The sequence below is a fragment of the Sinohyriopsis cumingii genome, chromosome 9 (assembly GCF_028554795.1).
Source record: "Sinohyriopsis cumingii isolate HCF-2022 chromosome 9, ASM2855479v2, whole genome shotgun sequence".
Taxonomy (NCBI): Eukaryota; Metazoa; Mollusca; class Bivalvia; order Unionida; family Unionidae; genus Sinohyriopsis; species Sinohyriopsis cumingii.
The window spans coordinates 77806580-77822515 of record NC_142969.1 but is presented as its reverse complement, the minus strand read 5'-3'; positions in this window follow the sequence as shown (position 1 = coordinate 77822515).

Sequence of the window (15936 nt, the reverse complement as noted above, 5' to 3'; positions counted from 1 at the left end):
TCACAACTGGGATTTCAAATGTCAGTGTCTTTCAAATGCTGTATTGATTTCTTTACAGATTCCAGTGATACTCCATAGCTACTTATAATAATAGCAAGCTCCTTCCTTGCCAGTGAGACTCCTTCCTGAATCATCAGACCACATACATCAACCATGCTTTCCATATAAGCTGTTTGTAATGCTTCAGATGCATCATTATACTTTGGATCCCACCTGTGAGTGTCCTTCAAATGTTGTATTACTTTCTCAACAGAATCCAGTAATACTTCATGTGTATTTATAAGACTAGAAAGGTTCTTGTCACTTAGACTCCCTCCTGAATCAGCAGATCACATACGTCATACTGATTTTATTCATAAGCAGTTTCTAATCCTTCAATATCATCATCACATTGGGGATACCAAGTACCAGTGTCCTTCAAATGTCGTATCACTCTGACAACAGCCTGCTGTGAACTAAATTTTGAAACTGAAAGAAACATGTCTAGTGTTACTTTTGCATCATTTTTCAAAAGATAATCTGCCATATCAAATCTTTTTTTTACAGTATGTTATGTACAGTGCTATATAACTTGGTATTGGATTCTCATCAGAATCAAAGTCCATGAATGGATAATCATCAGGAGACAAAAATACCTCCATGTCCTATATGTGGATCCCAGTTTTTACTGAGTTTCAGATGTTCCACCACCTTCATTAACACATTTATATCTCCACCTACTACATCTATTACATGCCTTTAATGAAGTGTGATTCATTCTTGTAATAAAACCTCTATTCCATCCTGGTTTCCTTTTAAACAGGCTCTATATAATGTATGTTTTGCCACAATACATTCCGGATTGAAAATCTGTCTCCTTTTTAATTCCTGCAGGATAGTCTGAACTCTGCCAAGGTCAGCATGTCTCGCAGCTTTACAGAGGCTTACTGTTATTGTCTGAATTGTTCAGTTTTCTAAACACAGTGTCAGTGACCTATAACTACGAGAGAGTTTAAATGACTTTTACCACTGGAGAACGAAGATCTCTGGCTAGAAAGCACGTGTATTGTTTCCGAAACAAAGAGAGTATAAAAACAGGCTGCCATGCCACGACTTTTATCAAATGTAATTGAACAGATTCCGTGGAAGGAACTCAATGACCATATTCAAGCCGTGGATCATTGCCATCGATTATTACAAGAACTGTATCCATTCAATTTGGGTCGACAAGTGGTGTGTGTCTTAGTGACTTGTTTTCTAGGATTTCGTTTACCAGCCGATTCCTTGTGGACTCTTTACAATCAGTACTTACCATCCCAATGGCCTTAAATGGTCACGAAAGACTCCTTTTGCTCAAATCCTTGCGTTTTCATCTGGATACTTCTCGACCTCTACGGGAAAAAAGATTCGTCAACTTTTAACTACCCAAGACGTGTATGACGATGTGTGTGTAGCTTGTGACTTACACCCCCATTGGACAGATCTCCGTGCCTGGAAAGAATGGGATTTTGAGGTTTGGACCCAAGAAGTGGCCCAGTATGCACGAGAGTTGTTCAAGGAAAAAAGTCACTTTTCAACCTGTGTTAGTGACGGTGCCAGAAGAACCCGTCACCCAGGACAGGACTGTCGTGGACATGACTGAAAGACCCTTTCGGGAGGACACTTGTGTGACCTTACCCCCTATAGAACTGGTCAGAACTTTACCCAAAACATGTTATACAGACACTTGTGTTTATTCCACGTTGATAATTGCGATGTGCCTTTTATCGTTGTACTTAAGCCTTTGGCTTTTATGTATTTTTGTCTTTCGTGTTCATGTTTAAAACATTCAATAAACGTGTCCTGAAAAAGTATATAAACTCTTGTCTTCTTTGTTTTCGTGTCACAAGTGACATTCCTCACACTATGGCTACTTCTGCTCCCTCTTCCTCTACTGTCAAAGTCATCGACGAACGCTTAGATCGTGCCAGTTGGGAAGCTTTGTATCTTCGCCATCCCTTTAACATGCTCATTGCTGGACCTAGCGGTTCAGGCAAAACCGAATTCGTCAAACGATTGATCGAACATAAACATCATTTGATCGATCGTCCACCTCAACGTGTCGTGTGGTGTTACAAAGAGTGGCAATCGGCGAACAGTCTCTTGCGAGAAAGTCAAGGCGAATCCATCGTGTTTGTGGAAGGCATTCCTAAAGAAGACGATGGCATCGTCTCTGACTCCCGTCAAACCTATTTGGTCATTTTCGACGACATGTTAGGAGAAGACGAAGAAGAAATTAAACTGTGGTTCACGCGCAAATGGCATCACCGTAATGCCAGTGTAGTTTACATCACCCAAAATATGTTTCAACAAAGTAAAGCCCATCGTACCATCAGTCTCAATGCGCATTACGTGGTCTTGTTTAAAAGCCCTCGAGATAAATCGCAAGTGCAAGTCTTAGCCAAACAGTTAGGAACTCCTTGGCTGACTCAGGCGTACGACGATGCCACCCAAACACCACACGCCTATTTACTCGTCGATTTGAAACCTACTACCCCCGATGATTTGCGATTTCGTACCCACTTGTTTCACCACTGGTGCCAAGACGGAGGGCCTGTCCTGTACACGTCTCCGTCCTCGACTTAATTTCACTCCCAAAAAAATCTATGAAAACCTCAGACCCTTTTCGTCTGTCTCACACAGTTTGAACATGACGTCCCTTCAGTCACATCTTCCCGTCAAATTGATTCGTGCCTTGCATGGCATCAGTCGAGAAAAAAATCCACAAATACGAGCTCGTGTCTTAGAAGCTAGTCTCAAAGAAGTCTTACGATGCTTCACGGTGACAGCACGTCAATTACTCCAAGGGATCATTCAGATTCCTCATCAAACCAAACGCTTTTTTGATCGAAACAAAGTCGCTTTGACCCAACTGGCCGATCCCCGCATCGATACTCAAACCTAAAAACAAATCATTTTGAAACCTGGAGGGAGCGGTACTCTAGGTGGGGTCATCATTCGCTCTCTCTTAAGATGGGATCCTAATGCTCCCAAAGTTCTTCCCAAGAAAAAAGAAGTCAAACGAAGCTCGAAGAACAAGAAAAAGAGCCTCGGTGGCAAGACCAGGTCCCCAAGGAGAAACGTGTCTCCAAGAACTTCTCCTCTTACCAGACACCACCCCGCATAAAGAAAAGCCCCCAGAAAAAGAAACAGAGAAAAAGTCCCCAGAAAAAGAAAAGCCCACAGAAGAAAACTAGTCGCAAGAGAGGCACTTCAACCAGGACGCAACCTTACACTCGCAAACCACGACCTGTCACGACTCAGGTTCAGTCACTTCTCCGTTGATGACACCAAGAACTGAAAAGTACTTGGAGACGTTGATCACACCAAGAACGTCTCCGTTGATGACCCCAAAAACTTCCCCAGTGGCAGGACCCTCCAATTTAGCGGCAGTGGCCGCTGCTCACAAAGTACCTTCTCCCAAAATCAAAGTCCAAGAAAGATCGGGCATGTTACAAAGTTTCCTGAATTTGTCCAAGCAAGAACTGGCTGGATTTAGTCCGTTGCGTACCCCTGCACGATGTGTCATGCCTGTCCTCAAGTTGATACGACGTAAAGACAATCAGTGGCGACGCGTTCCAGTATAAAAAGGGTCTGTGACTAAGTAGGGGTATCAGTGTTTTTGGTGCTGAAGACTCAAAGATCTCACCCTCCAGAAAACATCCCTCTTCTAAAACCCAAGGAAAGAAAAGGAAAGGACTGCCTCCTCGTTTAGTCAAACATGGGGACATGTTATCTGTCCTGTCCAAAGCTTCTCCACCCCTACGAGAAAAACTCATTCAATCAGCCTCCAAAGAGGACATCGATACCGTGTGCGAATGTTGTTTGAACGTGTTGAAAGGCACGATCCCTTTGTCCAAACACCAGAAACAATGCTTAGGCAAACATCGTCACGTTCTTTGCCAAATGGTTCAAAAGAAAATTCCCCTTCGTCAAAAAAAGAAGATGTTGGTCCAACGTGGAGGAATTTTACCCCTCTTGCTAGGCCAATTGCTGAAAGGAGTCTTGGGAACCATGTTGGGACGACTGGTGGGAGCAAGATAAAAAGGCCCTCGGAAGTCCCAAGATCTCAGAATCGACCCCTGACATCCCATGGAAGGACGAAAACTAGCTTTAGTGCCTTACAAACGATGGATGGAATACCATCGGTGGCAAGAACAACGCACCCCACATTTACCTCCCAATCCCAATTTGAGCGAAATGTCCCAGTTACAACACGAATTGCAGTCCTTGATGGATCGCCAAGATTTGTCCGAAACAGAAAAATCGCAAAAGTACGGTCAACTCTTGCAACGACTTCAACTCTTTCACCAGAAAGCTTTCGACGAAACAGTTCTACCCACTCTGAAAGATTTTAAGACCTTGATGAAAAGTCCAGCACCATCACCAGTACCACTACCACCACTACCAGTGACCGAAACAGACAAAGAAGAAGAAGAGGAAGGGTTTCAAACTCCACCAGAAAAAGTACGCAAGTTAACAACACCACCTACCTCCAGAATTGGATGGATTAAAAAGATGATGACCACCCCTTCTGCATCAGAAGAGAAAAAGAAGGTGAAGACAGAAGTGATACAAGAAAAAATATCCCCTGTTCAGACATCCTCCTCCTCCTCCTCGACACCTATTGCCGGTCGTACACGCAAAGCATTACAATCCAAGAAAGTACCCCAAGAGAAAAAGAGTAGCATCTTCCAAGAGTGGTTGCCTTATTAACACACAAACCAACAAATGGAAAAAGTGTTAGCCAGCATTTACTACGATCCCTCCCATCCTGCAGGTTACGCAGGAGTTCAAAAATTGTATCGTGCTGCCAAAACTCGACTGAAAAGTCACCGTTTACCTCAAGTGCAACGATGGTTACAAGAACCAGCTACCTACACTATACACAAACCCATTCGACGCAAGTTTTCCAGAAGTCGCACCCGAGTGGAAGGCATCGATCATCAATGGCAAGCCGATTTAGCCGATGTCTCTCATTTGGCCAGCTACAATCGCGGCTACAAATATTTGTTTTGTGTCATCGACGTCTTTTCCAAATTTGCCTGGGTCGTGCCCTTGACTTCCAAATCGAGCAGCGAGTTAGTGCGAGCCCTGCAACGGGTGTTGAAACAAAGCGGTCGTCACCCTCTTCGATGGCAAACGGACAAAGGTACCGAATTTCTGAACCAAGCTTTCCAAAAAGAATTAAAGAAACGTGACATTCATTTTTTTACCACCGAGAATCCTGAAACCAAAGCCAGCATCGTGGATCGTTTTCAACGCACTTTGAAAGAACGCATGTGGAAATATTTTACGCATCACCACACTCTGAAATACATCGACATCTTACCACACCTGGTGCAAGCGTACAACCAATCTTACCATCGAAGCATTGGACGTGCCTGCCAAGAAGTGACTCCCGAAAACGAAGTGCTGGTGTTTGAGGGCCTGTTTGGTGCGTCCCCGACGAGGGATGTCCCCAAGAAAAGTGGAGTGCTGGACGTAGGAGATTGGGTGCGTATTGGCAAAACCAAACGCACTTTCGACAAAGGTTACTTACCTACTTGGACCACCGAATTGTTTCGTGTCACTGGACGAGTGCATGGTCATCATCCTGCCGTCTATAAATTGGAAGACATGAACGGAGAAGTGCTCAAAGGAACGTTTTATTTGCCCGAGTTACAACGTGTCACCAAAAAAGAAGACGACGTGTACGACATCGAAAGCATTCTCGAACGCAGAACCCGTAAAGTGGGAAAGCGACGTGTCAAAGAAGTCAAGGTACGTTGGAAAGGATATCCGCCCAGTTTTGATTCTTGGATCGACGCTTCGCAAGTCATCGACTATAAAAAGAAGTGACCATCATGCCCTTTCACACAAACGTAGCTACGTCGACCACTCCTTCACCCAGTTCTTCTCTGCAAGATTTACAGAAACAACCCTTGTGGGTGTGGTGTGGAGAACGTGTGCCTAAAACGCAAATCGTCTTTTTCTGCCACATCTTCGTGGTGTATTGTGTCATCGGGGCAGCCGTTGCCAATTTGAGTTTGCAACAAGGAGACAAACAATTGTGGACCATTTTATTGAGCAGTTTCATCGGTTACCTGCTTCCTAATCCCTCCCTGAAATTCACCTCGAACGGGAACAACGGGAACCTTGTGTCCAGTGCCAGTGCCAGTCACCACTCCAATAACAACAATAACCCCATTTTGGGCGGAGACACACCTCTGACGTCCAGTAACCCCTCGGACTGCCACAGAACTCTGGAATTATGAGCAATAACAAGCAATTTTACCTCACCTTACCCAGTGACAGTTCCATGGAGGTGTTTCCCAAGAACACGTTGTGCTGTTACACGGCCAAATTACCTCAGGCCATCCCATTAGATCACGAAGCCCATTGGGATGTGGCTTTAGTGGAAATCATTCACCCGACCCAAGTCCTCAATGTCCTTCCTAATCAAAATTTTGTTACGGTGGAAGTTCATGACGAGCCAGTGCAAAAGTACTTGAATACCCATGTCGAATACGATCACAAAACCTATGATGACAAAACTCAAATGTGGTCCTACCACTTGTTCATTCCCCCAGGCCATTATTTTAGTGGTCAACATTTGGTCAGCACCATTAGCTACAGATTTAATGTCGTGTTTCTGAAAGCTTTGGAAAATGTCAAAAAAGTGTCACCATGGAGTACCACAAAGCAGCTCGTCGCTTCCTGATGAAATTTGACGGGAGTAAAATCGTGTCCATTTTATTTTGTCCTGAATTGTTTGACATGTTGGGCGAAGACATGGACATGAGAATGGCCATGATCAAGAAAAACGAATTACCAATCATTTACGACAACGAGTCTTTTAGCAAGTTATTTCGTTCCCCGGTAGAACTGAACCAAGGACTGAATTTGATGTTTGTGTACTCCGATGTGGTGGAGTACAACGTGGTGGGACACACCTTCGTACCGTTACTGCGTGTCATTCCTTTCAAAGTGGATTCTGCCACGACCGCTGACGAGGAAGGTGGAAACACTTATCACGTCCACCGCGAATTTGTACATCCTCACTATTTGCCCGTCAGCAAGTCTTATTTGGACACGGTCAACATTGCTATAAAAGGAGATCTGGGACAAAATATTCCATTCACCAAAGGGAAGGTCACGGTGAAACTCCATTTTCGAAAACGGTTCTCTCACGACTCGTAAGTCATGTATCCAGTGTACCGAGGGGTTGCTCGACAGCGAGGACACGGTTTAGGAGATATGTTAAAATCGGCTTTTCGTTCGGTGGCTCCGGTGTTGAAACCGATGGTGACACGGGGATTGCACGCCTTGAAAGATGCGGCACTGACACAAGGCAAAGAATTCCTCCAAAATGTCATCATCGACAAACAAAACCCCAAAGAAGCTTTCTTAAGGGCAGGCAAAAATGTCTTGCTGGAAACGGGTAAAGACCTTTTGGGTCGACGAGAAACACCTATAAATGTCCTGCACGCTACCGAGTCAGGCATTCAGCAAGGACAAGGCAGAAAGAGACGACGAAGAAAACACCCTTTCACCAGACTTCACACTTCTAAAGCTAGAAAGACAAAGAAAAGAAGAACCGTTCGAGACTTAGACGTTTTCGATTATTAAAATATTGAGACACAGAGAAAAAATGATGCACCGAGAGTCTTGCGCTTGTTCCAAGTCGGAACTGGATCTGTTTGTCATGCCACCCACCATGATGACGATGCAAGAATCCCAGTGGGTGGAATTTCATCCCGTCTTTTCTTTGACGGATTCTGCTCCCATCGAGTTTGACATCAAAGGTCAGCCCGAAGATTACATCGATCTGAATAGCAGTTACCTGTATTTGAAAGTCAAAGTGATCAAAACGGACAACACCAATCCTGGAGCCAATAATAGGGTAGCGCCCGTCAACAATTTCATGCATTCCTTGTTCAGCGAAGTGGACTTGTACTTGAATAACAAACTGGTCAGCAGCAGAATGGATACTTACCCGTATCGTGCCTACCTGGAAAATCTCTTGACCTACGGAAAAGAAGCCAAGAATACTCATCTGGATGCTTGCGTGGTATGGAAACCTGACACAGCGGGTGATAACACGTTTAACGATACAGCCCTCACAGCAGATGACGATCCTCACAATGTGGGGTTTAACACACGTAGAAATAAAATTCTGCAAGGACGTAGTTTAGAACTGATGGATCGTTTGCATTTGGACATGTGGTTACAAGAAAAGTATTTACTGAATGGAGTGGATATTCGCCTGAGACTGAATCGTAGCAGTACCGCTTTCCATTTGTTGGCCCATGCTAACGAGTACAAAACCGTTATTCAAGAAGCCAGGCTCTACGTTCGACGCGTGGAAGTGTTACCCAAAGTGGGAAACGACATCAGTCAAACGTTGAGCAGAACGACCGCCAAGTATCCCATACGACGCGTGGAAGTAAAAACGTTCACTATTCCTATTGGACAGCGATCCATGATCGGAGACCATCTGTTCCAAAGTCAGTTACCCAAGCGTTTGATTGTTGGTATCGTCAAGAATTCAGCCTTGTTAAACGGGGGGAGTGATTGTCCCTCCCTATATGGGTTTCGTTATCTAGGGGTTGACCGCCCTCGATGTTATTGCCCGGTTCGAGTAAATATAAATATAAGTGGTGAAACTTATAGGTGGAATAGATAGAGATCTGAGCAGGTATATAGAACAAACCAACACGAGCCCCCGTACATATAAACAACAATTTAATCAATTACATACAAACACTGTGAAAATTCATTATATCAGGAATGCACTCTGCCTTTAGAAATTTAACTTTCACCGAAATACAAAGAAAACGTAAATAGATTTGAATAAAATATCCGATCTGTTTACTGATAGATTTAGTTCATCATAGGATCGAGTGAACAATCGAAGTCAACGTCTTGTACGATTTCATAACCTCCTCGTCCTCAGTCTGTTTTTGCTTCCTCTGTCGCTGTTCAGACCCTTGGATCTCAGGATGATACTTTCTAACATCCGTCTCAGGATATTCTTAGAATACGTCTTCAGAACTTAATACGTCGCAGGATTGCATCACTGCACTCTTCTCTATACTTCTCCGCATAGGTCTCAGAATAACATCACCTCATTCGTTCCATACGTCTCTGGAGCTATTTTCTCCCTTTTGGATAAATATAAATAGAGACAACCTAAATTTCCCGTTATTTATGAAACGGTTAATTCTTCATTATTCTCCCTCTCACTATCAGTGCTAAACAGACGCTAAGGCTATCAATCGACTCCACATGTCCTATAATGACCCTAGTTAGTCAAATGGCTAATTCGTTACGCCTTGACCTTACACATTACCACATACACAGCGCATAAATAGGATACATCACGTCAATCAATTACTAGATCATTTCCGTCAATACACACTTATTCTTAATCACACGTGAAATCTTCTAAATTCGGCGAATTCACACGGATTTCTTGTAATCATATTAACTAATGTAATGCATTAAATTCTTAGAACATAATCCTTATGCAAACAAGACGACAAATTCAAACAATTCGTCAAACTTATCTAAAGAAGATTAATGTACAACTTCCTATGCATAAACTCAACACAGTTATACTTCATAAAGCAAATTATTACACGAATGTAGAAAAAAGACTCATGCAGATACAAATAAATAACTTCAGCAAAGCATTATATATGGCATCAACAAATTACATGGAATTGTCACACTACCTTTGCTTTCAACGTTCCTCCCTCTAATCAGTAAATTAGTTCGTCGGTTCCTTTTGACAATCGTCCCCTTTTTGGACAACAGTTCCTTTTTAACGAGAATTTCTTGCAAATTCCCGGAGTCGTAACGTTTGGGTCCCCTCGTGTAGGAAAAGCTTAGACTGATTAAAATTCGATGCGGGCGATATTAAAACCTATGAAATTTTGTGTTGGAACACGCTCTCTCATTTAACGTACCAATCAGAATTAAGTTCTCTGCCGCTTTTTTTTTTCAGAGGCGCCAAAGTCAGGGTCAGCTTGACCTGGTAGTTTGAGTAATAGAGTTTCTGCGTTCTCTCAATTGTGACAACTTTACCATGAAAATGAAGTTTTCCTTGTCCTAAATTGTCCGCCTGGCTGCTGTATAAACAAATGTTTAATTAGGAACAGAATTCTCCCTCTAAAGGACATTACCGTACACGGTAGTATGGCGATATGATACGCGCCTGTCTCAATAAATCTAATTAATGGTTGTCTGGTCTCAACTAATGTATTCTTGTTAGATCGACATAAAATTTGCCACTTCACAAGCCTTCAACGGAGTCCACAATGAAAATCCTTTCCTGTTTCATCATTACAACGTAGCCAAGATCGAAGTCAGTCGCGATGGCAAGACACTGTGTACCCGACCGTTTGAGCCTAAGTTTGGTGACAGGAATTACTTGAGGTCGTACTTGTCCCTGTACGAAGCCAGCGGACAGTTAGGAACCAACACCAGTCACGGCATATCGTACGAGGATTATACAGGAGGCTATGGTTTGTGGGCGTTTGATTTCACTCCAGACCAAGGCAGCGACGAGGGACATTTCCACCCTATAAAATCCGGCCAGATTCGTGTGGAACTTCAGTTTACTAATCATCTACCTGACACAGTGAACGTCCTCCTGTATGCAGAATTTGACAATACCATAGAAATCAACAGTTTAAGAGAAGTCATTCTAGATTATTAGAAGCCATGGAAGACTGTTATCCCTCTTTACCTAGTGGAGAAACTTTGGACATGAAATGTGAGGAGACCGTGGAAGAAGAATCCCAAGACAAAGACGAAGAAGTTATCATGATGAAGTCAAGATGGCCAGAACAAGAAGCCCATTTAGTCTCCTGTTTTGCCAAACACTTGGTCGAAAAAATTACGGAACTGATCAAGAAAGATTGCTATGGATGTCAAAACGATCATCCCAGTCAAATTCAACACGATAAATGCCTGATGCTGAGTCAAGAAGAAAAATTGGACGAGTATCTGGAGGAAGCTTGGAGTCTCATCTCGGACGAAGTCGTGTTGCACCAGTGGTATAAAGACTTGCGTGAACATTCTTGTCCACCATTAACCACTCAAGAGATCCATCGTATCGAAGCTCTCCTGAATCAGAGTGGGGAGACGAAGGGAGAAAACGATTATTTGTCAGACATTTTCAAGCAAAAATCAGGATCGAATTGATGACTTATTATTACCTGTGAAGAAAAAAAACAACACAAAAACATGGATACCTGGGAACTTTGTTACCTTTTGAACCACAGTTCGTACACTGCTTCTTGGAATCCTGTCGTCTGTACTAAAGATGAACTCCCTCATCGCAAACCTCACGACCATCAAGCTTATGTGATCAACACGGACGACAGTCATCTCCCAGGAACCCACTGGGTAGCCGTCTACTTTCCTCAAGAAGGATGTGTGGAATATTTCGATTCGTACGGATTGTCCCCTTTGGAAGACGATATCATTGACTTTATGAGAAGAAATGCTCAGACCACCCGATTCAATAATGTGAAATTACAAGGCACAGATTCCTTGGTGTGTGGACAATATTGTGTGTATTTTCTGCATCATCGCAGCCTGGGCTATTCCTTAGAACATTTAGTAACTCATTTTGATCCTCGTTCTTCTTCAAGAAACGATGTGAAAGTAGATCAATGGTTTTGTGACCATTATGCTTATCTTTTGTCTCAAGCTAGGAAACGTAGTGTCCATCAATGGCCTAATGACTTCCAACAGTGGAAATCACAATTTCCTTCACAACGTTGTCAACCCTGTTTAAAGTAGAGTGTTAATTGAAAAAATGTTTGTAATTTTGAAAAAAAATGTTTGATGTTATATTGTTGGATTAATATTAAAAATGTTAGAGTTGTTTGTTAATGTTAAGTGATTTTGAATAAAAAATGTTGTGTTTTAAAAAAAATGCCTTTGTGGTTTCTTTGGCTCTAAGAATTTTGATTCATGCGCTTTGACTTCTCTCTATCTCTCTCATGACACTCATTGAACGTTCCGGCTCGAAAACAGTGTAGGGATGTTTTCCTTCACGTCCGCGCTTTGACTTTAAAACAGGGGGTAGTTTCCAGTCTAACCATCCATTGTCGACTCATCCTCCTACGAAGATGTGCTCCAAACTAGCTAAGCTAAACGAAGCCTACGTGAATTTGCACAGGGTCAGACACAGTCTGATACCGAAGCCAGAAGAGATAGAGAATGTGAGAATGTTAAAAGTCACTGAAGACCTGATAGAAGAGCTCTTCAGAGAAGAAATGAACAGGGAGAAAGAAGAATGGACAGAAAAGTACAGACTTCAGAAACAGCAGAGAGAGCAGCAACAGCAACAACAACAGCAGCAGCAGCAACCTGAACATGACAGAGGCTTTGTCGATTGTCATATCGATACCAAAGAGTTCTTCTTCTCTTTCCGAAGAAGCAGACCTATCGTCAGAAAGTCTATCGTTAGAGGACGTCGCATTCTTAGAAACTAAAATATCGCCCTAGCTTCAACTTCACGCAAGCAAAAAAAAAAAAAAAAAAATTTCAGGGCTACCCAAATCTCTGGAAAAGAAATAACAATCGATTTGCCAATGTGTGTATGTAGAGTAGTGTGAATATAAACACTGACTCTTTTCTGGTGTGATTGAATGTGTTTGTGTTTGTAAGCATTTACGTACGTTTGTGTGGATAGTAGATAATGTTTTTGATGTTTGACTTGTGGGAATAGTAGATTTGGGGTTTGTTTATTGCTGCTCCGCGTATATGGATAGGATATTATTTTTAGTGAAAATTTTTAAAATAGTAATGGGTAATAAAAAAAATTGAGTGAGTGTTTCTTTTAGGTCCGCGCGTTGTTTGGTCATGATCTAGGTAATATAAATTTTGTTTTATGGGATGTTTTCCTTCACGTCCGCGCTTTTAGTATAAATTGAAAATCGCTCGGCAGTCTAGCTACCCTTGTCGATTGATCAAGAGAATGAACACCAGACTAGCAAAACTGCTTGAACTTCATGTACACCTGGAATATGCCAGGTGTATAGTGAATGAGCTGGCTGCAGAGGCCATCGTAGAAGAGGCAAGGATAAAGAAAGAAGAGGAGGAGAGAAGACAGAGGGAAGAGGAGGAAAAGAAAATAGGAGAGAGGATGTTGTATAAAATTCCAGAGACAGAGGATTGGGGTGCTGAAGCCAATCATCCCGCCTCTGCACTCCCAAGAAAAAAGTAAAAGGAGACTGTGGAAGAAGATGTGTGTGTGGTGCCAGGCCTGGAAGGTGCCATCATTAACCAGGTGTCACTGGAATTCAAAAACAAACAGCCCTTTTCAGGGCTACCCAATACTCTAGAAAAGAAATAGTAATCGATTTGCCAATGTGTGTATGTAGAGTAGTGTGAATGTAAACACTGACTCTTTTTTTAAAATTGTGTGTGTATGTGTGTGTGTGTGTGTGTGTATGTGTGTGTTTGTAAGCGCTCACGTACGTTTGTGTGGATAGTAGATTATTGGGTTATGTAAGAGCTTAAGTTGGTTTGTGTGGATAGTAGATTAGGGTTTCATTTTAATGCTTTATTGGATGGTGGATGGAGCTTATGTAGTGGAAAGGATTGAACGAGAATGGAAGCATGAAGTTACCCAGGATTTTGTCAGAAGGCAAGTGACCAACCTGAAATTAGCTATAGATCTGGTGAAAGAGATGATAGAAGAAGAAGTAAAAAGACTAAGAGGCTTTATAGATCCAGAGTATGTAAAGATTGGTCACTTAAAGGAAGCCATGGATAATGTGATAGAAGTAAGGTGCTTTTTTGGAAGACGTAATGGAATGGACAGAGTGGTCCTTTGTCAAAAACGGCCTTTACCAGCTTAAGAAATCGGAAGAACTTATGAGAAAAGTGATGGAGGAAGAAGTAAAGAAGATCAAAGACAAGTGGAATAAAGAACGAAAGGATAAGGAAAACTTAAAGAAAAACGAGGCCTTTGACAAACTCAACAACAATTGGATCATAATACAGGAGAAATTCCGAGCAATAGGTCATCCAGACTGGATGCTAGAGAAGGAGAAGAAGAAGAAGAAAGGAATACTGGCAAAAGTGAGAACTTGGTGGAAGCAGTGGAGGAAATAAAAGAAGAAGATGATGATGAAACCAAAGGCCATTTTCAGGGCCACTCATAGGTCTCGAAAAGATATTGACTTTCAATTGCCTAGCCCATTTTTTTATTTTTTTATTTTAAAAAAAATGGAGACCCCTCCCTGTTTCAATTTTTTGCCTGTTCCCTTTCCATAGACCCATCAGGTCAGGACCGTATTAAAATAGGGTCCCGACCCTGTTCCATTTCCCCGTGTCCCTAGATAGGCCCACACAGTATTCCCATGTTCCATTCCCCTTGTCCCTAGACAGGCCCAAACTCTATTCCCATGTTCAATTCCCCTTGTCCCTTGAATGGATATTTTTTTCTCCCATGTTAAATTACTTAGTCCCCAGAGTGGATATTTTTTTCTCCTATGTTAAATTTTACATAGTCCCCAGAGTGGATATACCCTTTTTAACATGGAAGTCCCCTAGTCTCTAGAGTGTCCCTATTCACTACTTATATTTTATTAAGTTGTGGCAGCACACATTAGTGAATTTGCTTTAACGTCGAAGAATTGCAAAAATAACAAAGCAAACTATGTATGTTCTCCGCCCCTATCAATCTTAGTTCTAAATGTTTTAAAATAAATAAGTGTTTAAAAGCGTCATTATAGCCTGAGAAATAACAGTGAACCTTGTAGAAATGCCTAACAGGATGCCAACTAAGTTTAACTTATCTACCTCAAGCCACTTGTACATACATGTACTGAACACAATTTTCTTTAAAAAGTTAAGTTTCATAAGTTACCAATCATTAATATGTTGGTTAATTTGAGGGAAACTCGATCCTAAAAAGTCTCAACGTATTGTCTCTCCTAATTGAAATTTTTATTTGAGTTTTCCAGCAGATTCAACGTTCTTTTTGTATCTGAGCAATTATTTTACTTGATAAGATATAAGGTTCATCAAAGAGTTAAAAGTCGGAACGGAATTTAATTTTGTTGCTTATTCAAGATATGTTTTTTTTGTTTGATTTTTTAAGTTAATTTTAGGCATATTTAGAGGCTGTGGTCATTTATAGAGATTGGACAGATTATGAGACGGAAATTTAAGTCAAATATACTTTCAGATAGCTAACTGCTTGATCAGCATTAGCTCCTGTCTACTGAGACAAAATTAAGTGTATTTTTAACGTATTCCTAGTGATCCTAGGGAAGATTACGCAAAAAATGTGGCTGACAGGAAGAAAACTGTAGCAAGGTCTTATCTACCAGAATATATCATGTTCAACATGATTCCGTTACACAGGTATATTTTGTTTTTTTACCGGTAAAGATTCTTCTTATATCTGAAAGAAAAAAGACTGTCGGTATTGGCGTACCGTCAAACAGTTAAATGTGTTAAAATCTTGCAAATTATTTGAATCAACATCAAAGTCTGTCAAAATCCGATATATTATATCTCATTCATGGATCCACGCGCTATAATGGTATATACGCAAGGTATGATTCTGTTTTACTAGCCTGTTTAAATAGATAACTTACAGTTAGTGCTGGAGATCACACTTTAAATAGATAACTTAAGTTAGTGCTTGAGATCTCATGGTCTTTAACTAATGAAACATAGTATTGGATTACTGATGCGCATTAACTAAGGAGGAAGCATAGAAAACAGCTTCATCACGTGTAGGTTGCTGTCAATACAATGCCTGGCCATCAAAGAGATACACCGGCTCTCTTTCCGTTGTGTTGTGCGTGACTAAAATGAAAACACCCATATTTATGCATCATAGACCTTAAGTCAAACTTTTTTTTATCTTTTTTTTTCAAGACAAATTAAAAACCACTT